Below are 27452 nucleotides of genomic sequence, written 5' to 3' on the forward strand. Positions count from 1 at the left end.
AGTTGCCCAGTCCCCATTGCCAGTTATGAGGAAGACTAGGGGCTGGAGCTTGAGTTTCCTGAATCCGCAGTCCACTACTTTTCACCATATCCCCCTCCCTCAGACCCATGTATGCTCTTGACCAACACAGCATCAACGCTGACTCACTACCACCCCCAACTCCCCACTAGCTCAAAAACTTCACTGTTGCTGAGAAACATTAACTTGACAGCACTGAAGAGCTTCTGACTCAGCTTTGTAAATTTTCCTACAGCGAGACCAGACCCGGCAAACACATTTCACATACCATGCTTCATCTGTTCGTATTGCCAACCAGTTGATAACCGATTGGATTGCTCCAATCCACAGCCATGGGGGGCTTGCGTCACTTAGCCACTTTAACGCTAGATGGAAGTAGGGCAGAGGAGAAGGCTCTGGAGGCTTCCACTGTAAATCTGTCTACGCTGGTAGAATGTCAGCTGTCAAGGCACACGTGTTGTTGGATAGCCTAGAGGCTCACATACACAGATGTGTAGAGTTCCACTCTGTAGTGGTCACCAGTGGAGTGCCACACATGGCTCCCTTAAGAGTGTAATTCCAGGAGAAGCTGGGAGGCAGTGGGAGTTTATTACTACCTTCTTGCTCATGGAAGCATGGGCAGCGGAGCAGCCCCTTTGAGTCGCTGACTGATCTTCAGGAGAATCGAGCTCTTTTATCCTCCTGAGGCTTTGCTCGTGGTCTGTCTGCCTGGAGTGTGCTGGGGACATTGCTCGCCTATAATGTCACATGTATTCATGTCAGGCTTTCTCACACTACCGGAGCTTTTCAAGGACTGGGACTATATCTTTGTCTTTGTGTTCCCGGTACCCACAACAGTGCCTTAATCTGGAAATATGGATCTTAACTGGGAGCTATTTTTGCCCCCATTACCCCAGGGGACATTTTGCAATGCCTGAACCTGTTTTTCAGTGTCAAAACCTGGGGGCAGGGTGTTACTGACATTTAGTGGGGTAGAAGCCAAGGATGCCATGAATCCTGTAATGCACAGGGTAGCTCTCCACAATAAAAAATTACCCAGCCCAAGATATCAATAGTGCCAAGGTTGAGAAACCCTAATCTAGAATATACTTTATTGTATGGAAGATAAGTGGTCAACAACATCATGAAATCATTGCTTGCTCAGGGCTGGGACCAATACTTTCCAGTATTATGATGGGTCTCTCGGCTTCTGTTAGCCTCTTGATTCTCTAGGCATTGAAGTCGAGCTGCTTGAGTTGGTGGGGGAGGCATCTTGACTGAGTCAGGTAGTCACTAGCCAAATTGGAATAACCTTTGGTTGAGTCTGAACCAGTCCATCTTTTAAGCCAATGTTGCCTTCACTTATCTTTGGATGTCTCATCCCTTAATCTGTAGCCAAAAACAACAGGGGCCCTTGGCACAAATCGTGGAGATCTGCCTGCTCTGCTCAAGAGAGGTCTGTGGGGGTGGAAAATGAGCTCAGATTCAATTTACTTGTCCAAGGCCACACGGCCACATTCAAATCCAGGATGCTTCCTTTCTAGCTTTCTTGGATTTCATTAAATGTTCCTACCTCTCCCTGGTGAAATTGACTTCCCCTTGTTAGCAATTCTCTAGGAATCTTGGTCCAGGGCTGAGGTTCTTCAATCAGTACAGAGACATCACTGTGTTTGTTATGAACCATAGTTTCACTTTCTCTGTCCTGAAGTTGAATCAGACCGACACTCTGGATTCTGGTTTATCTTTTTGTTCAACCTGTACACTTCATAAGACTCTTTCTTCAGTTATGGTAGAAATTGACCTGTAGGAAAAAGAAAAGGGGGGGGGGATGGAATGAAAGACCAAACATTTTCTAGTTAGGTGACTATGTGACTGAGGGCACGCCACTTGTAAATCGCTCATCTTTAAAATGATAAACAAGACTTCATTCTAAATCTCAAAATTTATAATCATAGGGCTAGGGTTTTTTTTAATTATAACATATCCATTTTTCTTAGTTTAAATCTGCAGTATTCAACAGCTTAACCTGTAGGAATTAAGAAAGAAATGTTCTAACATAGAAGAGACAAGATTTGATGTAATTCGTAGAAATTGTGAATACAGTTTTAAACTCTGAGTATGGATTGGGAAGTTCTTTCTTATTTCTCTAGGAGGACTCAGTTTCTCAGGTAGTCTCTGCCTCAGTTTCCACAGGTTTTAATGAGTGGACTAAACACAGAGCATAGTCACAAATGACAGGATCATAATGCAAGCTATGACCAGTACTTTGGAAAGCTGCGGCCAAAATCAAACTTAGAATCAGGTAAATTAGGAGCTGCCTGTTGTTCCTGTGATGGAAAGGTATTCATAATGCTGGAAGACTAATGAGAGGGTTCCTTAAAATAACAGACCCAATTTTGAATTTTAAGCAGTGTGATTTTCAAAAATTTGACCTGCACAAAACCTTTCACACAAAATCTTATGTAGAGCAAGGATGGTATACCCTTACTGAGGAATGAATAATCCTCTTTGAACAACATTCAGAAAATGTTAGATGAAAAACATAGAAATGCCTTCTTCTTGACTCCATAACAGATGCCCCCTGTCCCTGGTCTACTCCAGGACTGACTTTATCCCCAACTGGCCAGAGCTTGACTACTCTGGGTAATGACTGAAATGACCCCAAAATATCAGTAAGCAACAATATACAGAGTCACAGTATACAGCAGGCACTTAAAACTTGCCTAAAACTGCTGGCTGAAGCCCCAATTAAGGTGGGACATGGAAGTGAAGTCACACATGCTTTGCAGTGTCCTGTAGCGTGAGTGCGGAACTGGGTTCTTTCACCTCCTACTGTATCATAATAAAACAAACACTTCATGTCTCTACTGATACAGTCTCCTTTGCTTTATTACGTTGTTTATTCCGTGAGAGTTCTCAATATGAGTTATAAAAATGTCTCTGTCTGCAGCTACATTTTTCATCTCATAAACTCCCAGGGATCTCATCAATTCAACCTGCTTTGTAAGGTTTGGAGCAAACCATACAGGCAAGGAGAGGCTTCATCAAAGTTTCTTCTTCATAATGAACATGGCACACAGAAAAAGCATAGCAACGAATGAGCCTGTGATTGTAGGTAAAGACTTATTATATGAAAATCTATATTTAAATTAAGAGCTTTGCAACAGGATTCTTCCGTGTACAAGAAAAATCACCACAGGGTGCCTCCAAATAGCAAGTGTGTCCGAGGCATTTGAATAGAATTTAATCTATAAACAGTTTCCCCTAGGTTTTAAGCAATTCGTTGCTGGTGAAAAAACAAATCTGGATTCTTTAAAATAGAAACAGAAAAGCATTTGCAGTAGCTGGGCATTATTATAGCTACAGAAATCCAAAGATAATTTTCTTTTGTATAATTTTTGAATTATAAATTGTTTATCTTTCCTTAATAACTTTCACTATAGAAAAAGCTCTTTTTTTGTTCAGTTTACATAGAAGTGTCTGGAACAGTTCAGTGACACAGATGTTGGAAATTAAGGACTGAATTCAGACTGAAGCTTTTTATCCCCAACCCTCTCCCCCCAATGCTTTTATCCAGTACTAATTAATGTAAAGGCCAAAAGTCAGACAAAATGATGTGAGAAGAGAAGGTGAGAGCCCTGGGGACGAGAATGAGGCTGTTTTATATAATGGAGAGACACCAGTTGACATTTTGCAAAGATTTTTAATGGTAATCATTTTCAAAGCTCTTTTACTAGTCAACAAATACAAAATATGTCGACTCCCTCCAGACTTCCAAAAGCTCATAACATAGTTAAGAAGTGTCCCACCTTTTCCTTCCAGATGGCCAGAGAGGACAGTCCTTGCTGGCAGCCTGACGCCCAGTCACTCATAATGCCCAGGGAAGGCTAGCGTCACCTGGCTCCAAAGGGAGGCATCAAAGGGGTTGGTATCACCCATCAGCTACTGAACGGAGCTTTTCCGGAACGCAGTAACCTGGGAGAGCAATAATTGTGCACCTTATGTCTCCTCGGTTGTGCTGTAAAAATGTCAGCTCACCAGTATGATGTATTAGGCTGGGGTTTCCCGAATGGTGAGGATGTGTGCCAAGCCTGTGCTGGTGAGTGGCCTCCTTCCCTTTCCCAGCTCCTCAGGTCCCCTTCCACCAATCTCTAGTTGCCCCAGAGAGGAAGGCCTATTCTCCTAATGTGTTCATTTGTCTGCTGTTAGTAAAGATTTGTGGCCGGTGGGCCACAGAAGGGCTGCTGGTGGGGTTGGCTGACCTCCTAGCAGGGACCACTGTGCAGTGAAGGGGTCGCCCTCTGGCAACCTGCCAGCAGAGGGAGAAGGCCCCTGTGTGGGTGTGTGGGTGTGTGGGTGGAAGCTACACGGGAGCGTTCCTGTCTCCAGAACAGGGAAGGTTTGCAATCAGATGTGCCAGGTCCAGTCATCGCCGTCTGGTGCCTTCTTCTCGGGGGTGCCCCTGCTCACACAGTGTCTTTGATAAAGGGGTGCTGTTCGTTTTCCACGAAGGAGGCAGGAGGACGGCTGTGTGTCCTACTGGTTAGTCCTCGGGCATCAGGAGCATTTTTGTCTCATTGTGCATCTGGTCAGCTGATACCTTTGAATTCCTTCGGGCCTTTTGGTGGGTGTTGTTTAGGTGATTCTTGCTAAGGAAATAGAAACACCTGAATTCTGTTTTGCATGTGGAGATGTTTTAATCAGGGTGTTGGAAGTGGCTGACTCTATGTAGCCAATTCCATGAAGCTGTTTTGATGAGGACGACCTTTGACTTGGCTGGACTGATGGGGCTGAAATCAGTAAGGAAACCGGTTTCTGCTTGCTTGTCTTTTGAATGACTAAGTAATGCACATGGTGAATTCCCCCATTACTCCATTTAAGCCCCCCACCCCTGTCTCCACACCCCATTTTTTCTCATCCTGTCTCTCGGCTTCAGCCCATCTCCCAGTGGGTGGAGGGGAGTCACGAGGTAGGAATACATATGCGGATTATGCATGACTCAGGAGAGAAAAAGGTGATGCTTGAATTTTTTTTTTTTTTTTTAGGTTTTATTAAAAAGTTCCCAAGTCAAAAGAACAGTGTTAAAATAAAGTCCTATGCTTTTGCATTTTCCTATTTAAGGAGACTGCCACTCATGAACTCTGGGGCCTGCCTAGGTGAGGTCTTGAGAACGTGATGAGAAATTAAAAGTGATAGGGAAAGTAAAAAAAACAGAAAAAAAAAATACTTTGGATATAAAGTCATCAACCTATTAAGCCACCTTCAGAATGGTGGGTGAAAATAACAGTATTACTACAAAAAGTTATTACCTTTACTTTGAAATCAGCATGTAAAGGAACATTTTGTTTATTACCCTAAAGCTTCATCTTTAATTTTTAAAATTATGAGATTTATTACATCTAAGTATAGCCTGGGTACATTTTAATATTTAATTGTTAATTTTTTTCTTAAACTGCAATTTAAAAGCAAGTCGTAATTTTTTTTAAAAAAGATTTTATTTATTTATTTGAGAGAGAGAGAGACGGCACAAGCAGGGGGAGCAGCAGAGGGAGAGCCTGACCCGGGGGTCCCGGACCACAACCAAGTCCAAGGCAGACGCCCAACCGACTGAGCTACCCAGGCACCCCATAAAACAAGTCATAATTTTTTTTAAAGATTTTATTTATTTATTTGAGAGAGTGAGCGAGTGAGAGAGCATAAGCAGTGGGGAGGGGCAGAGGGAGTGGAAGAAGCAGACTCCCCACTGAGCAGGGAGCCACTCAGGGCTTGATCCCAGGACCCCAGGATCATGACCCAAGCCGAAGGCAGACTCTTAACGGACTGAGCCACCCAGGTGCCCCAAAAAATCATAATTTTTAAGCTGGGTTTCATTACTTGGGGAAACAACGTTTTCTAGTAAAACACATTAATGGTTTAAAAACGTAAGGTAAATAAAAAATAGTATCCACCTGAAAGTTTTAGCAGAGTTCTAACACAGGATATAATTAGCCAGAACTTTAGAACAACTTCTGAATTCTGAGGTCATTATAGATTCACATGCAATTGTAAGAAATAATATAAAGAGATCCTGCATTTCCCTTTACCCTGTTCTTCCCCCCGCCCCCATAACATTTTACAAAACTAAAGCACAATATCACAACTAGGTTATTGACGTTGATACAGTCAAGATACAGAACAGTTGCGTTAACACGAAGCTCCTGTGAGCTGCTCTTTTGTAGCTTAAATAGGAAAGACTTCAGCTCTCTACCGGTGTTGGGAAAAATCTAGTTTTTCCCTACGATCTGTCTATTCCCTGTGAGTCTCCGTCACTACTCACACAGAACACTTGTGACACTTCTGGTCACCGAATGTTGTGAAGTTTCCCCACACTGGGCATTCTCTGTGACACCAGCTCACTGTCCTAAAACTCAATCTTGGCACTATCTACGTGGAGGCAGTATCAGATTCCACAGGTTAAGGGTTCAATTCTACAAGACTGCTCCCTACCCTCCATGTCAGAAGCCAGTTGCAAGCCCCAGGCTGTTAGTTGTGCTTCTGACCAACCAACCAGCTCCAGATCCGAGGGTCCAGTGACCTCCTCAGGTCTGATCAATTTGCTAGAGTGGCTCACAGAACTCAGGGAAACACTTACCTTCACCAGTTTATTTAAAGGATACAATAAAGAATATGAGTGAATAGCCAGATGAAGAGATGTGTAGGGTGAAGTCCCCAACAAAGGAGCTTCTGTCCTCACGGCGCTGGAAGCCAGGCTCTGTGGCACCGGAACGCATTCTAGTTCCCCAGGCGTGGAACTTCTGAAAAAGGCCGAAAACCTTTCCTCTTGGGTTTTTACGGAGGCTTCACTACATAGTTCTGATTGACTAAGTCACTGATCATTGGCTGATTCAACCTGTAGCCCTTTTCCCCTCCCTGGAGGTTGGGGGAGGGTGGTGATCACATGGTTGGCTTTCCTGGCAGGCAGCCCCTGCCCTGGGGTGGGGTCCAGAAGTCACCTTCATAAATAACAGGACACTTATTCCACCTTTATGGCTCTGAAGCATTTTCAGGAACTGTGGGCAAAGACCACATATATCTGAGAAATATATTTTAGTCATCTGAATGACTATATATTTCTTCTAAATCATATCACATAGCTACACTCCTTTCTCCTGACCTCTGGCAACTACTAATCTGTTTTCCGTTTCTAGAAGTTGTCATTTCAAGAATGAAATCATACAGTGTATAACCTTGTAAGAGCGTCGTTTTTCCTTGAGCAGTTACCTCACTATTCATCCAGGTTGTACGGATCGATGATTCATTCCTCGTTTATTGCTGAGCTGCATTCCATGGTGTGGATGGACCGTTCAGCCACTGAAGGACATCTGGGCTGTTTCCAGCTTTTGCCTATTATAAAAAAGCAAGGACGACTTTTCAAAGACATAGAGATGCTTATGACACCGTCTTATTACAGAGTATTTATTGGACTGAGGAGAGTAAGATTAAAGGCTTAGCATATGTAGGACTAAAACAAATGTTATGAACTATGACAGTCTAGCTCAGAGTAGCTTGATTTCATTAATGTAGTTTATTTTTGATGTTCAGTCAAACTTAAGTTTATTATTGGCCAATGTCCATCAATAGGATTTACAAATAGTTGTGTTGTGCCCATGTTTTCCACCTAAAGGGCTGCTCAACATATGCTATAAACAATTTGCTTTCATTAAGTGTTGCTCACATGTCTCATTGTGTTTCTGGCACTGTGATAACACATGATTGTGTTTATTTTTTTGCTGCCAACCCCAATTGTTGGATGTTTTAAAAACATTAAATACCGTCATGCACTTGGAGGTCTCCGATGAAGAGGCTTAATTAAACATTCCATTATGAACAGAAGTGTCCGCGCAGGCATAGTCTGCGAAGTGTCCAGCTTTATTGATGGGTGGTGGGCTATCAGCGGTGGGACAGCGAGAAACATGTGGTTATATTGGGAGGGAGTAGAAAGAGCCTATCTGCTTCCCTTTGGACCCCACAAAGTGTATGCATGTATCTGTTCATGCTGCACGTTAGCCCTGGCAGAGATGGAGAAACAGGGTAACTGACATCTCATCTACCCGGCAGGTGCTTCTAGCAATGGTCATTTGTTGATGTTGCTTTTAATATAATTCACAGAATTTCTCTAGGCAAAGCATGTTCGCATTGACAATAAAATGTCATCTGCTTAGTAATTTTTCCTAAAAGGCTGAAGGTTTTAAAAAATGTTCTGCTTTGATCTCATAACAATCTTTTGGAAATACTGTTAGCCTCCTTTGTGGCCTTGTTTTACAGTTACAGAAGCTGAAATATAGAGACCGGGTTGGTCTGGGAAAACTTCACAGAGATAAGGGAATGAGTTGACTCTAACCCAAGATTCCCCCGGAAAATGGGGAATCTAAAGAGGGAAATAGTTCCGGAGGATGAAAGTTGACAGCTTTGTTAAAGAAAGACGAAAGGGAATGAGATGATTAGTCTGGACACTCACTGAAGGCAAGGATCCTCTTTCATCTGTGCTCCCAGTACCTCATTCTAGTCGCCCCCAATGGACGAGTTCAATAAATATGTGTTTAATGCATAAACATATGATTGAAGAAACTACAATGATTCCTTTCCAGACTGTTCCCACTCACCTTATCTTGGTGGTGGTGTTTGTATCTGGCATCTATGGATGCCTAACAAACTAACCCAAAACTTAGTGGCTTTGGACAGCATTTCTGGAGGTTCACTGGCTGCTTCTGGACAGTTCTTCTGGTTGTCCTTGGCACATCTCTTGCAGTTGGATAGCAGCTGGGATGGAGTTTCTGGAAGCTCCACCTGGCTACGGGGATGTCAGGGCCGCTCTCTCTCCAGGTGGTCTCAGGGCCTTTCCTCTCTATATGGCCTTTCCAGCCAAGTAGCTGAACTTCTCACTTGATGGCTCAGGGCTCTCAAAGCACAAGGTGGAGGCTTTCAGGTCTTTCAAGGGCTCAGGCCTCAAACTGTCAGTATGCCTCTTCCTCCACCTTCTTGTAGCTAAGCATCACGGGGACCAGCTCAGATTTAAAGGGAGGGGTAATAAACCCCCCCTTTCGATGGGGCTCCTCTGTGGTTTTCCAACAATTCTCTACACCAACTGGGGGTTTTACAGTTCCATTCAATTCCGACACTACCTAGAGTTAGCACAGACCCCACAGGTTAAGGGTTCAATCCTGTAAAAGTGCCCCCCACTTCAGACACCGGCCACAAGTGAGAGTATTTCCAAGTTATCCACATTTCTGCCCAGCCAACTGCAGATTAGGGGGCTCCCCAACCCTACTTCCGGTTTAGTAATTCACCAGAACGACTCAAAGAGCTCAGGAAAATGCTCTATTTAGGATTACAGTTTATTATAAAGGATACAAATGAACAACCAGATGAAGAGGGGGAGGAGGAGGGCCAGAAGGATCCTGAGTGCAGGAGCCTCTATCCCCTTGGAGTCAGGGTGTGCCCCCTTCCTGGTACATAGTATATTCACCCATCAGGAAGCTCCCCAGACCTCATTGTTCAAGAGTGTTTATGGAGGTTTTGGTGACTAGGAACAGTTGATTAAATCATTGGCCATTGGTGCTTGAACTCAATCTCCATCCCTTCTCCCCTCCCCAGAGGTAGGGGGATGGGGTTAAAAGTTCTAACCCTATAATCACATGTGTGGCCAGCCCCTCTTTTGAAACTATCTAATGGCCCACCTTGAGTGACCATGATAGCATAAACTCAGGGATAGTCCAAAGGGGTTCATTATGAATAACAAAAGACACTCCGATTATTCAGGAAATTTCAAGGGTTTTGGAAGCTCTGTGGCAGGAACTGGAAATGTGGACAAAGGTAAAATGTATTTTCTGTTATATGACAGGGTAATGACAAAGAATTTGTGGCGACCTTTAGTTCACCATGCTGGTTCGCCACAGGCCCAAGCTGGCCTGTTACTTTACACAAAATAGACGGCATTTTAAAAGTGACTATTTCCTATCATTTACTTTATTAAATAACAAAAATTCAACCCATCCATTTTAAAGATCCAAGTGATTTTATTAGGCATGATTCACAGGTTGGCAGCATCCCATCTATCGAGTAGAGGAGAGCTCCCAGGAGGTGTACAAAATTTCTAGGAAGGAGGGTGGGACAAGAAGTTATTAACAAAAATGATTGTTTCAGGCAGGGTCACCTTCCCTTAGGGGGAAGAGCAGGAGTCTTATTAGGTGGGGGGATGGAGAGGGCCCAGGTGACAGATTCCTCATTGATGATGCTCATGAAATTCCTGACTGTCCAGTTAAGACTGCATTTCTGAGGGAGGTTGAACTGCAGTTAAGTTAGATAGTGAGTCCTGGTTTGGTGACCTGGCCTAAGTGACACCATTTTGGGCCTGCGGTTTTCTTTTTAGCAATTGCTTCCTTTTCACAGACTCTCAGCTTAGTTGAGAGATGTGATCAAAATTGAAGGCATTAGCACCACTCTCAGCTACTGCTCTGAAGTTCTCATAGTTTTTGTTCTTTCTTTGATATCCAGAGGTCATGATGTTTTTGCTTAACCTCTGGGATCTTCATAGGTCATGGCTTTGGGTTCACATTCTTTAAATTGGTCATTTTCCTTGTTCCTTTCTTGACATTCCAATCTAAGGGAGATCATTTTCTTGGTGGTTGGTGGCTACAAAGATGCATTTAAAGCTTTTGAGAGAATGCAGTGCCCCAGGGAGATTATTAAGATTACTTTAAACAGGATAATTCCCAGTGTTTGGAGTGCACTTTGGAGCCACGGTCCCTAAGACCCAAACCAAAGAAAGAAAACTGTCGAAGGAGTCACCCTTTTGTGCTAAGTGGCTTGCTCTATGATTTTATGTAACTGAGTTTCAGCTTCCCCAGATGTGTTGATCCAGGTACAGCAGGTGGTGGTAAACACAGCACAGATAGACACCTCCTCGCTCAGCTAAAAGATACTCAAGGGCTCTCCCGTTACCAAGAACAATTTTTGCCAGAGAATCTAAGGATCTTTGTTGGGCTGCTTTCCCTTTGGCAGTGGACTCTGCAACTATTTCAAGAATTAAGAAGTTCCCAATCATGCCTCATTTACATTTATCCCTAAATAGAGAGATAGAGATATACCAAAAGGGGTGAATGCTGAATTGTGAAAGCCTCCGGGTAGGTGCTTCCTAATTCAACAAAGTAAATTCAGAGGAATTGACCAATGAGATGTCTTGTTTTCCTTGTGAAAAGTTAGAGGCACAATTAGGTTTTCTTCTAGGCTGAAATAAAAGGTTGTTCTAAATTCTAGAGGTGGCCTGGGAGGTACAGATGAGGGTGTTCTCTTTCCAGGCTAATGCCAGAATAAAGGAAAGGAAAAGAAGGAGAAAGGGTTTCATGTTCAGTTAAAGTATGAAGTCTTTCCCCATCATCTTTGGCGGAAGCAATCAACCTTGCCATCAGCTCCTTCCCTTCCTCATCAACTTGATTCAAAGGTCTCCAGCATCTTCTAGTTTTGCGGCAGTGTCAGTGATTAAGAGCACTTGATAAGGTCCTTCCAATGGGCCTCGAACCCTGTCTTCCTCTGATAACATTTCCAGTATACCCAGTCATCAGGCTCTAGATTGTGACCAACAGGAACCTCTCAATTGGGATCTAGAAACGCTTCTTTAACCTGTTGATGACAGGTTTGAGAATAAGACCTTAGAGACTTATAGAGTAGCTGGTCATAATAGCATGAGATAACAAAGGACAAGCAGAAGGTCGTATAACTAATAGACATTGGTCTGCTGATAACTATCTCATGTAGAGTGAGTTTGTTTATCAAAGGCGGAACTGCAAACAGTCAGCAAGACCAAAGGCATTACCTTAGCCCAGGGAAGTCCAGTAGTCCCAGCACATTTAGTAGAAGTTTCACATGGGAGGATCTTATTTATTCTCTCCACCATGTCTGATGATTGAAGTGATAAGGACAGTGATAATCCCAAGAAGTTTGCAAGGTTTTCATTAAGGCTTATGATCTGTTCAGTGAGGTGGTTTTCTCAGTGATTGGAAATCGTGGAAAGTTCCCAGTGGGAAACACATTCTCTAACCACTAGGAGGCATCATCTTTGTGGCAGTGGAAAGCCTCAGACCACCCAGAAAACATACTATAGATAACAAGAGCACAGTGATAACCCATACCAAGTGGCAGCTGAATGAAGTCCAGTTGCAGGTATGCCAAGGCTCCAGGGGTAGAAGGTCTGAGGCCTCTGGGGACAAAAGTAGTTTTTCCAGAATTATGGACTTGACCGGTCAGACATTGCTAGTAGATTATTTTTGCAATTTTATACAAGTCTCTCCACCAATGTCTGTTCATAATTTGAGCCATCTTAAATGCCCTATGGTGGGTAAAGGAAAATAAAAATCGAAACGTGGGGTTTGTTTGTCTGGGAGCCGGGAAGAACCAAGGGGCCATCTTGGGTTTCCCATAACTATGACTGTTCATTGAATTTGCCATCAGTATTTGTCCATCTTGATTCTTCTCATCTGAGCTGACTGTTGCCATGTTGGAAGGACGTCAGGATAGCAAAAGTCTGGCAACAAGAGGTCATTTCTGTAGAAGCAGAATGAACTTCATCGACATGCGCCATAACTACAGGTTCTGTTGCCACTGCCTTTGCATCAGTCAGCTAATCACATATTACATTTTTTTTCTGGAGATTCCTTTTCCACAATCCTTAGTGGCTTTAATTACACGTATTAGAATTTTTTTAAACCCTTAGAAACCTTACTTTCTAGTGAAAACCAAGTAGTGAGCAATCGTGCACTGTTACACCAGCATTCTGTAGATTGGCAAATTTATGAATATGTTTCACAAAATTTAGAGGCATATTTCTTTTCAATTTTCCAGTGTAACACAAACACAACCAAATATCTTTTACTTTCTCTCTAATAAGAAGCCCAAAGTAGGTAAACCTGTGTTCAGTAATTCATGTTTTAGTATTTTATCTTATTTGGAAATGATCTGGGTGTTAAATGAATTTAATTTATCACTTCACCTAACTCAGCAAAACTTTAAGGTTTTAGGTTACCAGAAAGATTTGGGAGGCTATTTAAAAGTCTGCCTCAAATTTTTAATTTTATTTACGTCTATTCAATTTACTAGTTCTTAACAATTATGCTTGAATTACCCATAAAAATTTAAAGACGCATCAAAGTCAGTCATTCTCCCAAGCTATTTTTAAAAAACATTTTGTAATGGATAACATCAACGTGTTTGACTTCAAATAAACCCAGGCAGAATAAAAGTTTTAATTTTAACGCTGATAACTCTAAAGACATGTCTCTTTTAATTAAACCAACAACCGAATATTTTTCCAGATCACATGAGCTTGAAAAAAATATTTGTGTTAGTTTCTATCTTTCTGAGAGTTCTAGAATGCCCAGTCCTTACAAGTGCTTGCCTTCAACCTAACTAGATAGAGCCCTTTTACAAATTAATTTTAGCAGTACCAGCCAGAGGTAGAAAAATATCTCACTCATATACACATATGGGCACATACACAGAGACAGAGGCAAAGAGCCTGTAGTTACCAGTGCTTGTGGAGAAGATTTTTAAGATTTGCATTGGTCCCTGGAATTAATCTTAAGGAGGCTGTGCTATAGAATTCTTCTAGCAGTTTGTACTGTATTTTGTTATTTAAGATTTTTTATTTTTCAGTAATCCCCATAGCCACCGCGGGGCTCAGACTCACAACTCGAGATCAAGAGCCACGTGCTCCACTGACTGAGCCAGCCGGGTGCCCCTAGCAGTTTGTATTTTATAAACACCTCCTTTTTTTTTATAATAATTTTTTATTATGTTATGTTAGTCACCATACAGTACATTCCTAGTTTTTGATGTATAGTTCCATGATTCATTACTTGCATATAACACCCAGTGAACCATGCAATACGTGCCCTCCTTAATACCCATCACCGGCTTATCCCCATTCCCCCACCTCCCTCGTCTCTGAAGCCCTCAGTTTGTTTCCCAGAGTCCATAGTCTCTCATGGTTCATTCCCCCTTCTGTTTACCCCCCCCTTCCTTCTTCCCTTTCTTCTCCTACTGATCTTCCTACTTCTTTATGTTCCATAAATGAGTGAAACCATGTGATAATTGTCTTTCTCTGCTTGACTTATCTCGCTTAGCATTATCTCCTCCACGTTGATGCAAATGTTGTGAAATCGTTCTTTTTGACGGCTGAGTAATATTCCATTGTATATATGGGCCACATCTTCTTACTCCATTCATCTGTTGAAGGACATCTTGGCTCCTTCCACAATTTAGCTATTGTGAACAATGCTGCTATGAACATTGGGGTGCATATGGCCCTTCCCTTCACTACGTCTGTATCTTTGGGGTAAATACCCAGTAGTGCAATTGATGGATCATAGGGTAGCTCACTTTTTAACTTTTTAAGGGACCTCCACACTGTTTTCCAAAGTGGCTGTACCAACTTGCATTCTCACCAACAGTGTAAGAAGGATCCCCTTTCTCCACATCCTCTCCAACATTTGTTGTTTCCTGCCTTGTCAATTTTTTTTTCTTTCTCCTTCAGTCTCAGGTGACTATGGGCCTACAACATTTCAAAGACGTAAGATTTACAACTTTAAGGACAAAGAAAGAATGCAAGTTCTGCCCAAAAAGGACTTTGGTTTCCCAGAGCCAATAGTTGATAAGCTTTTCGAGATAAACGACAAGTTTTGGGATCAGTAAAGGAGTAGGTGAATTTTGAATTGCCTCTAGAGCTGTATTTCCAGTTTTGTAAAGATTTGTAAGATAAGGACAGTTATTTTGATTCCTCGAAGAATTGAGTTGTAACATAAATGGTATCATATGTTGGTCCACCCATTCAACTACCTTATCCTCAATGTGTTTCTTTCCCTCTGGATACATAGTTCTAATTTTAAACATTGCTGACAGTACTGAATAACCTGCCTTGGGTGTAATGGGGGTCCCCAAAGAGGGTGCAAATGATACTCCCTTCCCAAGATCCAGAGTAGTTCCTGAAGATAGATAGCCAAAAGAAAGAACCAACAACGCACTTGTCCCAGGCAGGCAGAAAGTCAAGCCTAGTTATGCACCTTGAGAGAAGCAAGAAGGCCATAGGTATCCCTGGGAGAGAGACGATCAGTGACCTTGGGCCTAGACTTGAAAAGGAAGGAACAATGTGAAATTTCATTTTCCTTTCTTGACTGGGCACAACAGACAGAGATATAGAAGAACTGAATCTTCACCCTTCACTGGCTTCTGCCAGTTTTTCCAGGGTCCCCTCTGCAGGCCGCTATCCACCCGAGTTTTCCCCCGGGCTGTTTAAAGGAATAGCATAGCACTTTACCAGCGCACCCCTCAGTTTCGTCAACTTTGGGAGGGGTCCAGAAGGGGGCCCTCCTCTCAAGGTAGGTGTAGGGGTGTCTGTATGGCCATTAACTTAGCAGACTTTTGTTTAGGGTTATGTTGTCTTTTCAGAGTGGAAAACGGACCCAGACTAGAGGGAGGTCTCAGAGGAGGAAGCGGACACAGTGGGAGTTACGTCAGTCTCACCGTCTGTAGTTTTAGGTATCTCTTACATCTTTCACGTGTCATCGGCCTTCTGCAGTGACTCTTTCAATGAAACTACTTAGAATTTTGAAACCTCTTGCAGGCTGCTGCTTGCCCATTAAAACAGGTATCCCATCCTGTTTAACTCGGGGACCCTCACTTTTAAGCGCACTTCCTAAATGAACAATCTTGCCTGTTTGGAACATTGCCCATACTGGCCATTCTCCTTCTGAGTTGAAATCCCCCTGAGGGCAGCAGTTTGGTAGGACCCTAGCTGCAAATGGAATTAACCCATATTTCTTTACGGCCATAGCTAGCCACAGAGGGGGTGCAACTCACATTTCTGTCTGGCCTTTTTTTGGGGCCCCCAACCTGACAGTTACCAAGCCAAATTCTTCAGGACACAAACTAAGCTTAGTAAGATTTGGGTTTTTCTGTTTTTTGTTTTTTGAGATACTTGCGATTACCAGGACTGTAGGCATAAAATACGCAGGTGTGCCTGAAGGTACTGCGCTTGGCTCTTCAGAATTTAAGGATCCCAGGAGCTAAGCCTTTGGGTTTCTCTGAGCCAAACTAAGACCTGGGAGGGATATGCTGCTGGGTTGCGAATTGTTCATGTGTACCTCATCACATGGAAGCTTTCCTGAGGTTGGTGAGTGGCCTAGGATCAATTTAACCTGTTCCATGACCAATGTATCCTATCACGAGAATCGTTTTGAGGTGGTGAGTGCTCTAACAGCCTGTCAATGCTTGGCTTGTGCCCACTGCATTTTGCAGCTTTCTGGCTTCTGAGATTCCCTTAGAAATCACGTTAATTTTATTTAATTTTTAAAAAAGATTTATTTATTTGAGAGAGAGAGGGGAGAGAAGGAGCAGAGGGAGGGACAGAGGCAGAAGGAGAGAGAGAATCTCAAGCAGACTCTCCACTGAGGACAGAGCCCAACGTGGGGCTCGACCTCACGACTCTGAGATCATGGACCTGAGCAGAAACCAAGAGTCCATCGCTTAAGCGACTGAGCCACCTAGGCGCCCCAGCGATAACTTTTACCTGCACAAAACAAGACAGACAAACATGTGCACCTTAATGTATCAGCAGTCGTCAAGAGATGTTACTGAGTCCTGGCCACGAAAAGGCATTGTGGCTACTGCTACCAATTCCTGTGGAACCTTGGACTGGGGAAGGGCTGAAAGCAGCAAACCCCAAGGAATGGGGACTGCAGACCGACTGCAAACAGAATGGAGCACTCCAGTGGCCGCCAGCAGTTCCCAGTGTGGAATCCAGGGGTAGAACCAACGGCTGCGGTTTTTACCTTGGGGAATTGCGATCTGAAAGGCTAGAGGCTTGAGCTCTGGGAACACCCTTCTGCCAGCTCAGTTGGGGCTCCAGGCAAAACTACCAGCTCAACTGGGTTCCTGAGCAGAATTGCCTGCTCAGCTGGGCTCCAGGTGTAACTCTGCCAGTTCAAGCTCATGTGCCCCGTAAAGGAAAGCCAATTCCATGGAGACCTTGAAAACAAAAAGGGTGGAGCTCAGAGCTGAGGGGGGCTCACTCAGCCCTCAGAACAGGAGAGACAGGAAATGCAGAGGGTTCACGGGGTATTATACTTGTGTTTCTTGTCCCTGGATGCCACTGAAGTTCGCTTCAGGTCCCAGCACTGCCACCAAATCTGTTAAATAATAAAACTTCAGTTAGGTACATTTTAAAGGTCTAATTGCTTTATTAATCAATTTACAAAGTGGGCAGCATCCTGTCTAGCAAGTGGAAGGGAGCTCTAAGGAGGGTGTTTACAGGAAGGAGGGTGGGACAATAAGTTGTTAGCAAAAGAAAAGAAAGGATTGTTTCACCTTTGCTTAGAAGGGCAGAGGTCTTATTAAGTGGATTATCTTATCTTCTTTTGGGGGGTGGAGAGGACCAGGATGACCTCACTGATGTCAATCAGAAAATTCCCGACTAGGCAGTTAACACTACATTTCCGGGAGAGGTTGAACTGCAGTTAGGTTGCATATTGAATCCCAGTTTGGTGACTTGGCCTAGGTGGCAACATTTTGGGCCTGCGGTTTTCTTTCTAACAGTTTGGAAAATGACCCCGTGTTTTATCCCCACTGCCACTAGAGCAGACTCCCAGACAGCTGACGCGATGCCTTATGGCACATGCCAGACACATCCATGGATTTACCAGAAAAAGCTACTGAATTGATGTGTGTGGGGGAAGAGGACGGTGAGGGGAAAGCCCCGCCAACAGGCCGCAGTGTTGGATTCTGGTCCTCAGTCCTGGCTTCTTTGGTGACTACTCCCTGACCCCCTCAGCTCTCATGCCTTCTAGGCTCTGCCTGCAGGAGAGCTCAGACTGTGCTTGTTCCCCTAACCGTGACTGTCTCCATCACTTACTTCCCTCCTCACCCTCCTGTTCCTTCCTCCCAAGCCTGACTCAGACCGAGTTTCTGCCTGTTTGTTTTCTTTTGCTCAGAGGCTATTCTCTTGGGCCAGATTCCTCCTCCCGCCCCCCCCCCCCCAATCATCTTACTCTGGCTCCTCAAATGTTTTTTTTCAATCCAATCTTGCTAAAAGCTATATTAGGGTTTGACCGTGGCTTTTTGGCATCATTATCTCACAGGGTCTAGTTTGAAGGTTCCAGTGGGATGTCTTGCTGGGGTCTTTTCTTTTTAGGATTTCCTAGTCTGTATCAGAAACATAAAGAAAATCATCACTTTGTCCTGGGGAGAACTTTATTTTCTCCATTCAGATGTTTAAAAATGTTAATGCGCCACATCTAGAGTTTTCTTTTGTGAGGGACATTTTCTGGTAAGCTGCCAATGACATCCTATAATATGAAGTTCCTTCTGCCCCTTCGGGTTCCACTGTAATCTTTATGCGATAATTTTATCCCCTTCTCTCTTGCTGTGTGACTGAAATCCTCAAGTGCAGAGAAACTTTTGCATCCCTCCCACATCCCAGAGCCAGCTTGGAGTTTGGCCTCAGGCAACTACCAACTAACAGTGCCTTGAAGAGAATTCTCTGGGGAGTTAATTAGGCTCGACTGAATAATTTAAGGGGCAGTTTTGGTGAGCGAAATAGAGAAGAGCATTTTGCGTATCAAGGGTTGACGCATCCCCTTTTTCATTATTTCAGCTCTTACCTCTACTTTCTTAGTGAGCATTAAAGAAAAGTAAACCTGTTTTATAGATTTGATGCTGTTAATTAATTTTGGTGCTTACTATGGGCTCACCATCGGGCTGGACTCTGTGAAGTTTGAGTTGTGGTTATAAAGTAAGTTTTGAAATTGCACCATAAAATCCTAGGCGGTCTGCAAGATCCTTCCCAGAGGCCGCCGCCATCTCCTAGAAACCTGATGAAACTCTTCTTTGGGCTTGCTCACTCCCTCATCCATACCCCAGGTAACTTTCTATACAGCTATCTTACAGCTCTTCAGATATTGTCTTGTAGCCATTTGTTCACCCACCTTACCTATTGGACACGAGCAACTGGGTGGTGGGAACTGTTGGCTTCATTTGTTAATTCAGTTATTTTTTTAAGATTATTATTTATTTGTTTGTTTGACAGAGAGAGGGGGAGGGAGCACAAACGGGGGGAGCAGGAGAGGGAGAAGCAGTCTCCCCGCTGAGCAAGGAGCCTGATGTGGGACTCGATCCCAGGACCCTGGGATCATGACCCGAGCCAAAGGCAGACGCTTAACTGACTGAGCCACCAGGCATCCCTGTTTATTCAGTTATTTTAATTATGCCTTGGATATGTATTAGTCACTGTATTTGGTCGTAGTGTTTCAGAGAATGAAGACAGTCCTCATTTTGTGTATATTCTCCGTGTTTGTGGCGGGCATCATTCTGGGGCTGCATTTCTGCTTCACACTCTCTTTTTCCTATGGACAATTAAGACATTCAGCCATTTTGAAGAATTATTTGACTATGACTGTGGTTATGTGTTCTCTAAGCTTTGTTAACACATCAGTAGTCAGAGGTATAGAAGCTGGACATATTTTGTTTGTAGTCTTTTCTCTGTGAGACACAATCTGTACCATCAGCTTCTGATGGACTCTTGTAGGCCAGTGACTTGGCTTCATTGATCTTGGTATCTTCGGCAGTGTTTTGCTCATATTTGGTCGAAAGGTGTTTGGCATTGAACTAAAGGAAAGGTGCTCTGCTCGGCATTTATATACCTGTGGTTTATTTTTAATGTCATGTTTACTTTAAAATGAGACTGACTTTAAATGCACTGGGATGGCTTCTTCTTAGAAGGAACCTGGACGACCAAGGAGATATGCAGAAGGAGAAACAATGTGTTTTTTTCTCTTATTGAGTCATGATTGCATCCATTTATCTGTTGCTACATCATGCTGAAGATCCCTTTTCGGCTCCAACACTGGCTGCATTTCTTTTACCTGAATGTCAAGATCTCCATACCCTTTACTTACCTTACTTAGCTTTCCGTATTTCCAATACTTGCAATTTTTTGTCCTCTCTCATCTGTTTTATGTTTCACGGATTTAGAGATGTACTCTTCTCAGCTCCAATCCTAGAACTGAATTGCTGAAGGAGTCCAGAATTTCCCACTAGGTACCCTGTGCTGTATGTGGACAGGGGACCCTAAGGCTTCAGCAGGAAGATCAGTGAATGCTGACCATGCTGAACAGTGAAGTCTGTTAATACTTTCTGCTTCTCTCCTTCAGAGAATTTACTAGGCTTCCCCTCTCCCAGGCTCGCAATAACCTCCTTCTCTTTAAAAGCCCATGCCTTGTACATATGCCTTTTCCAGTGTTTCCTCCATTCAGAGGGTGGGAAGATACTATATACTAGGGTACCCCAGTGTGAGAAGTAATAGACATAACCGATACTGCTTATTCTTCCACCATCAAGTAAGTCCCTAAATTTGTGGGCTCCTCTACTCTCTCTGACCACCTTCTGCCATGACCCAAGCTTGCCTATTATGGTAAGCAGTCTACTCATCTCTTAAAGCAAAGGACATACTCTTACATGATGGGTGGACACATCATTTTCTGCTTTAGAGACAACACCATTCATACTCAGTCTGTCTTTCTACACTTACCAGTCATGTTATGGTGTAGACTTCATGGAAGTGGGTTTCTCTCTGACACATCATAATGCTCTTTCTTGGCATAGACTTCTCAATTTCTCAACACAGAACTCTAAGCGATCACTTTCAGCTGGCTGGAGTTGTTACTCAAAATACAGTCCATTTGGTGTCCCTAGCAGTTAGCCTTCTCTTGCCTAGATATCCTTCTACACTGGTTTCCTGACAACTTGCATCAACCTCCTTAAGTATACTGCTGCCATAATCTTTCTTCCATTTCAGCTTTGACTAGATAACTTACTTTTTAAAAAATATTTCATTTATTTATTTGAGAGAAAGAGAGAGAGAGAGAGAAAGCACAGAGGAAGAGTGAGAAGGAGAGGGAGAAGAAGACTCCCTGCTGAGCAGAGAGCCGGGCATGGGGCTTCATCCCAGGACCCTGAGATAATGACCTGAGCCGAAGGTAGACACTTAACTGACTGAGCCACCCAGCTGCCCCGGATTACTTATTTATTGATGCTCTCTGGTGATTTCCTGCTGCACCCAGTTACGTCTGAATGTGTTGGCCATCTTTAGAAAGATGGGTATCACCTGTTTCTACACCCTCCCTTCCACATGCACTCAGGTTTTTGTCTCTACTTGGTCCCTAAGTCTCTCTTCATAGGTGGTGGCCAGTGCCCCATCCATTAGGAATGGTATTAACTCCTTTCCATTAAGACCGCACATAGCTGTTCTAGGATCGCCTGGAATGATATGCTAATATTTCAGTGCTGGAGCTTCAGAGTTAACCCAACAGAGACATTTCAATTTTCTCTGGTTCTTTGTGCATAAACTTAGTCATTAATTAGATCTCTGGGGCCAGAAATTGAAGCAGGACTGTGCCATTTAATATGCTTCCCACATGTTTTTAAAATAGTTTAACTTTTTTGCCTGTGTTTCTTGTACATGGGCAGTAGTTGCGTTACTATCTTATCCCTTGACTTCCAGCCACTAGGATGGGATCAATGTCTTGTAATTCTCTTTATGGCATTTAACACAATGTCACAAAAACCTTGGCCTTCAGTATTTCTTCTTATGGTAAACTTCATGGGATTTTGGTATCTTGGAGAACTTCCTGGCCGGTGGGGCAGGAGATTTGCTTGGTTCTAGACCTGGCACAGACTCCCATTTGATGCTACTGTGGGGTTCACCTAAGGACGTAGGCCTCAGTTTTCTCAGCTGTGAGGTGTGAGGACGGGATTATCAGCAAGCTCCCTTCTGGTTCTAAACTTATCTGAGTCCTCCTTTTCCCCTGTTCTGTATGTACCGCTTTCTGAAATGTCTTTGTATTTAATATAATAAATTTGTCCCCACTTTCAAAGCTGTTTATGACATGAGAAAGAGGTGGGAAATAGTTAACATAAATGCATTTTGAGCAGCCTAATACTTTTTTTTTTTCCTGCCAAACTTCTCTTTCTTCCTCTTCCCCCGATATTTTTTGGGGGGGTGGGTGGATGGGTAGGTGGCTTTTGCGATATTGATATTCAGAGAAGTGTGGAGAATGCAGGACTGCAAGGGTTCATAACAGATGGTTACATGGTGCCATTTTAGGAGGGTTATTAAAATAACACATCTATTTTCCTGAATAGTAGGATGTCTTAAGGGTTTAGGCTTCACCCTACTGTTGAAATAGAAAGAGGAGGAGGAGGAATCAAGGGAACACCTAGCTAGAACATTTTTGCATGATCTCAACTTTCCTGTTGTTCCTGAGTGTCTTAATTTGGGCAGTGGTGTGTGTTTGAGCCTGAATGCAAGGAAATTCATTGCCATTTTTCTGGCATGTATTTCCCTTCCCCAAATCCTGCTGTGCTGGTGCTGCCTCCTTCCCTGCCCCAGTGGGCCTGTCTGCCCATATCACAGCTGCAGTGGAGCGACACAGCCTTTCTCCCGAGGAATTATATTGCACTCTGGGTGGATGTAATTCATGCACCCACTGTCCCCAAAATGAGAGGCAGTCTCTGTACTGAGAACTACAAAGGAGGAACTGACCTCGTATTCCCAATGTAGAGCAAGTATGTGGTTTATGTTAGGTGTTCAATAAAATATTTTTTAACTCTAAGAGAGCTGAGATATGAGGAAGTAGAGACTGGCCAAGCTTCTTTAGGATAGCAGTCTTTGAACAGTTTTTTGCTCTGTTCATTGGGATAGACTGCCCATGAGATTGTCGTTTTAGTGGGTTATCGTGCATTCAGTGACATTAATGTAATTGCTTTCCTTACATGCTGACTTGAGAACCAAGTTCCTTGAAAGACGTTATCCTATGTAATTTCTAAGTGAAATACAAAGAGGTTGTCTTAGACTGTTACGTTTCTCATTTTTACATTCCAACTTTGCTTTAAGACCCTTTCTTTATCCACTCCCGACCCTGCATGCTTTTCAATAAAATAAAAGCCATTTGGATTGCCATAGCTCATGGACATTAGTGAGGGGCATCCTGAAACTTGAGAGGAGCCCCAGATTCACAAGTATTACAAACTGGGTGCAACCACTGGGAGTCAATCCGGATTTCCTCAGTGGTTTTATTCCCATTTGTGCCTGGAGCCTTTCATATTTGTTTTGTATAATCCTTTCTACAGCCCTATATGGTAGGTTTTTGTTGTTGTTTTGTTTTGTTTTTTATTATTATGTTCAATTAGCCAATATGTAGTACATCATTAGTTTTTGATGCAGTGTTCAACGATTCATTAGGTGTGTATAACACCCAGTGCTCAACACCACCCGTGCCCTCCTTAATGCCCATCGCCCGGTTACCCCATCCCCCACCCCCCTCCCTTCTGAAACCCTCAGTTTGGTTCCCAGAGTCCAGAGTCTCTCATGATTTGTCTCCCTCTCTGATTTCTTCCCATTCAGTTTTCCCTCCCTTCTCCTGTGGTCCTCCATGCTATTCCTTATCTTCCACATATGAGTGAAACCTATATGGTAGGTATTTACACTGTTATAAACTTTATACTCTAAGAAGACTGAGATATGGGGGCACCTGGCTGACCAGTCCATTTAAGTGTTTGGCTCAGGTCGTGATCTCAGGGTTGTAAGATGGAGCCCCGTGTCAGGCTCCATGCTCAGCGTGGAGTCTGCTTGAGATTCTCTCCCTCTGCCTCTGCCTCTCCCCCTGCTTGCTCACTACCCCCCATCTCTCAAATAAATAAATTAATTACATATTTTTAAAAAAGAAAACACGTATATGGAATCCTCAGATGCCAGGCCTAGATGCCCTAGATGCCCTGAATGAGAAGACGATCTGTCACCTGTTACGGAAGACCAGAATGCAATTGCAAAAGGCGTGAAAACCTCCATGGGGTGAAGAACTCTGATGCCTTCTCACACTTCTATCATTTTGCTTCTTCAGGGTTCTTCCAGCACATTCCTTTTCTGCTTAAGGTAGCCAGACAGAACTTCTGTTGCTCACAACCAATGACCCTGTACAATTCAGTCGCATAGTACAGTGTGGCTTCGCTTAGTCACCTGGCATAACCGATCTTCTGCACGGGCCGCTGACAGACATCCATAGTCCGTACGAATCACTGCTAATTTAACTTTTGCAGTGAAAGCTCATTCCACGTGGGAAAGCATGATTATTTTGGTTTGCGTTTAATAAGCAGAAAACTAAGAAAAAGAAGTACTATGTTGGCCCTGAGGATTAAAATATAAGGAAGTAGGGCTCTTGATAGGTAGAGTTTTAACGAAGGCCAAAGCTGGATTTGTTTATGTTTTCTGCCTATTCATTCAACAAGAGGAGCTAGGAAAATTCATGGCCAGGAGAAAAATAAAGCATCAAAGAGGATAAAAATATTGAATAAAGTATTGGAAGCCCAAACACTTATCTTTAACATTCATCATGAGAGTATTTCAGATTTCTCAGGCAGATTTGTTTTCTACCACTTGGTATTCTGTGCCTACACTTGCATATTTAAATAATAAATTGAAAAATCACACAAAAAATGGTCAGACTTTTTCTCCCCCCCATTTGACTCTCAGTTATTTCACTTGCACGAGACTTGTTGAGAAACCATTTAGAGCTGTAAATGCCACCAAGTCATTCCAAAGTAAAGATTAGAAATTCTCTTGTCGATTGCTAGTTAAAAAGGTCCTGACATTTCTCGATGGATTTGGCTCATGTGATCATTTACCAGTGACCATTTGACCTCCATGGTAAGCTGCTCCCCCTGGAACGGGCATGGTCTTTGCACAAGGCAGAGCGACACGTCATGGGTACCAACAGCCATAACAGCTTCTTGAAAAGCAAATCAGGTTCACATTTAGCTTGACTGCTGGGCAAGATCTTTCGTAGGCAGAAAGAGAATTATACCCCTATTACCATTTCAGCTTTTATACGGCTAATCTTTATAGTTCAAAAAGACTTTATAATCATTTTAATTAGTGCTTTCTCACCAAAGCTCTGGGTATGACATGACTGGCACCCTTTTCCAAGAAAACTGTAGTTAATGACATGGAATTGACACAAGATGCTAATTGGTGGTGAGCTGGTGATAGCATCAGAGTGATGGCAGAGGGCTTCGTCCACAGCCTGGTGAGCCAGGCTGTTTCCCCCATTTTTAGAGGCTTAAGGAGGGGCAGAGAAGGAGCTGATGACTATGGAATTGTTATAGCAGAAAGGGCAGACATGATTTCCAAAAGCATCATTAGAAATCTTAACAGAAGTCTGTTTCAAAATTAAAACAGGGTTTCTCAAAACTCACACCTGCTGTAAAGCATCCTTGATACATTAGCCAGCATGAACAGCATCTGAGACCACATTTGGATTTGACCCTTTCCAGAATGGCCATTTGTGCTGGCTTCTTGTCTTCACCAGAGAGTTTTCAGCTGGGCTTCTGAGCAGGCTGGACCTTGAGCCTGGGGAGAGGGGTGAGCCAGGCACAGGGTTTTGAGGCTCTTTGCAGTGCGCTGCTGGCAGACCTGCCTTAATCTTTGATTCATAGGCATGGACCAGGCCCCAGCTGCCTTTCCTTTGACTTGAGAGAGGTTATTTGACCATTCTAACTCTCGCTGTGTAAAATGTGCACGTATTCTTGCCAAGACATAACAAACTCTATTTGGACATTGCTTTACCACTTACTGCAATGTGCAGATGGTAAGTACTGTGAGGTCGAGACCTGTCCTTCTCCGTTCACATCATAAGCAAGCATCAGTGTATTCTGAGCCTGTATGATGGATAATTAGCCTAACCCAAAGTTTCCGAAGCCATTCCCTCAGTAGACCATGACATGGCACAGGAAGGGAACGACCCCAGCTAAAGAGTGTTAACACAGGTCGTTAGTGCTCTGATCCCCGTTTTGATGCCTCACCTGTGACTCAGCAACTACAGTCTTCAGGAAGAGTCCATCACCCTGAGGACTGGTTTTAGGAACATGGCTCCTCCGCTGCCCCACGGTTATCTCAGTCCTCGGCATGCAGCACTGAACTGCTGCGTCACTCAGCCTCTGATGGCTCTCAACCCTCTCCCTGGTCAGTGGCCAGGCACAGTGCCCCAGTGGGCCTGTCGGGACAAGTCTGAGCTCCCGCCGCTCTTCGCAGGAGTGGATTCTCTAGGCGGTATCTTCAGCTCTCAAAAGCTGCAGAGAGACATACACCTCTCCTGAGTCTCAGCTGTCATCCTTGTGACTTTCCTCGAGCTTGTCCTCCGCTGGGCAGTAAGGAAGGGCACAGGGCCAAAGTTCTGGACTCCAGGTGACTTCTCCCACTCTCCAAAGATGTCCTAAGGTGTACTTCTAGGAGCCCATCATTTCTTCTTGGCTGTGTCCTCACTTGGGTTCCTCCGGCATGTGGCATCAACCCCGAACACATCTTTGTATGTCCTGCAGAGGACCTTGGGATTCAGGGTAAACTTTAGTTCCAGTACTGTGTTCCATAGGATTCCTTATCAAATTACATTCCTAGATTATGTATTTTACACTAACAAAATCCCCCCAAGTATCTCGGACCACACTGGATCCCAAATATAGATGCTCGTCAACAGTGCGGCACCCATTAAGTACACATCGAGGTAACTTTTTCTCCTCCAGTGTTCCCCTCGTGATCCCCACTATTACCTTCCCTACTTTGAGGAGCCACTCAGCCAGGACCTTCTGAGAGAGAAGAATTGGTATATTTAGCAGTCATCAGAGAGTTACTGTTATGGTGCTGAGTTTTTAAGAACCTGTTAATTGTACTAGCTTAGACCTAAATTGCATGTTCCTCTCTTCACATGGTGATGATGATGATTTTATAAATGCTGGTTGGATAGCACTGTAATTAGTGGGCACCAGCTTCTATTTCGGTAACAATTTATTCTTATACCACATCTGAGAGGTTTCTCTTTCCTGTGGTCACAAAGAGGTAAAAAAAAAAATAAAAAAAAAAAAGGACATCCTTTTTAATAAGGCATCCCAAGCAGGCTGAGTACCTATGAATTATAAATGAAAACTTTTCAGTGATTAAAATAAATATACAGATGCAGTCCCCTTTTCTGCGTCATTGCTTCACTAGGGCCGGTATGAAAACCACTCAGAGGAAGTCCCAGGAGTCTCTGAGATCACCTCCATCTGTTTCATGCATTTCTCTGATGCGAATCAGAGGGAATTAAGGACAATGGCATTTTGGCTGGTTTGAGGAGAGGGGCTCTTTCTTCCAGGGGAGTTATCAGCCAATTGCTGATGGCCAGGTAGGGCCCTGCGGTCCAGCTCTCCATAGACTACTCTTTGTAGCTATGGTCTCATAATGCAACCTGGTCCACATTTTGTTCCCTCAAGAATCAACTTCCATTTAATGTTCAAGGATGATTCCATTCCTTTTTTCCACACAGGTGAGACTTTATTTAGTAGTG

At 43.4% G+C, this 27452-nt stretch overlaps 1 protein-coding gene and 1 long non-coding RNA gene across 16 annotated transcripts in view; one reads left to right on the plus strand and one right to left on the minus strand.

Annotated features, from left to right (window-relative positions):
- The window catches only part of RGS6 (regulator of G protein signaling 6), a 554007-nt gene that overhangs the window by 171040 nt on the left and 355515 nt on the right, over positions 1 to 27452 (plus strand). The window lies entirely within an intron of this gene.
- LOC123799022 (uncharacterized) lies at positions 1096 to 6894 on the minus strand. Of its 2 annotated transcripts, XR_006781479.2 has the most exons (3): positions 6629 to 6894; positions 3807 to 3972; positions 1096 to 1798 (listed from the first exon to the last, which is right to left on the minus strand). It is a non-coding gene; the product is annotated as an uncharacterized LOC123799022 (long non-coding RNA). The 2 variants fall into 2 exon arrangements; XR_015721810.1 differs by lacking the exon at positions 3807 to 3972.

Source organism: Ursus americanus, chromosome 26 (assembly GCF_024610735.1).
Source record: "Ursus americanus isolate L20-20 chromosome 26, mUrsAme1.1.p, whole genome shotgun sequence".
In the NCBI taxonomy this organism is placed as follows: Eukaryota; Metazoa; Chordata; class Mammalia; order Carnivora; family Ursidae; genus Ursus; species Ursus americanus.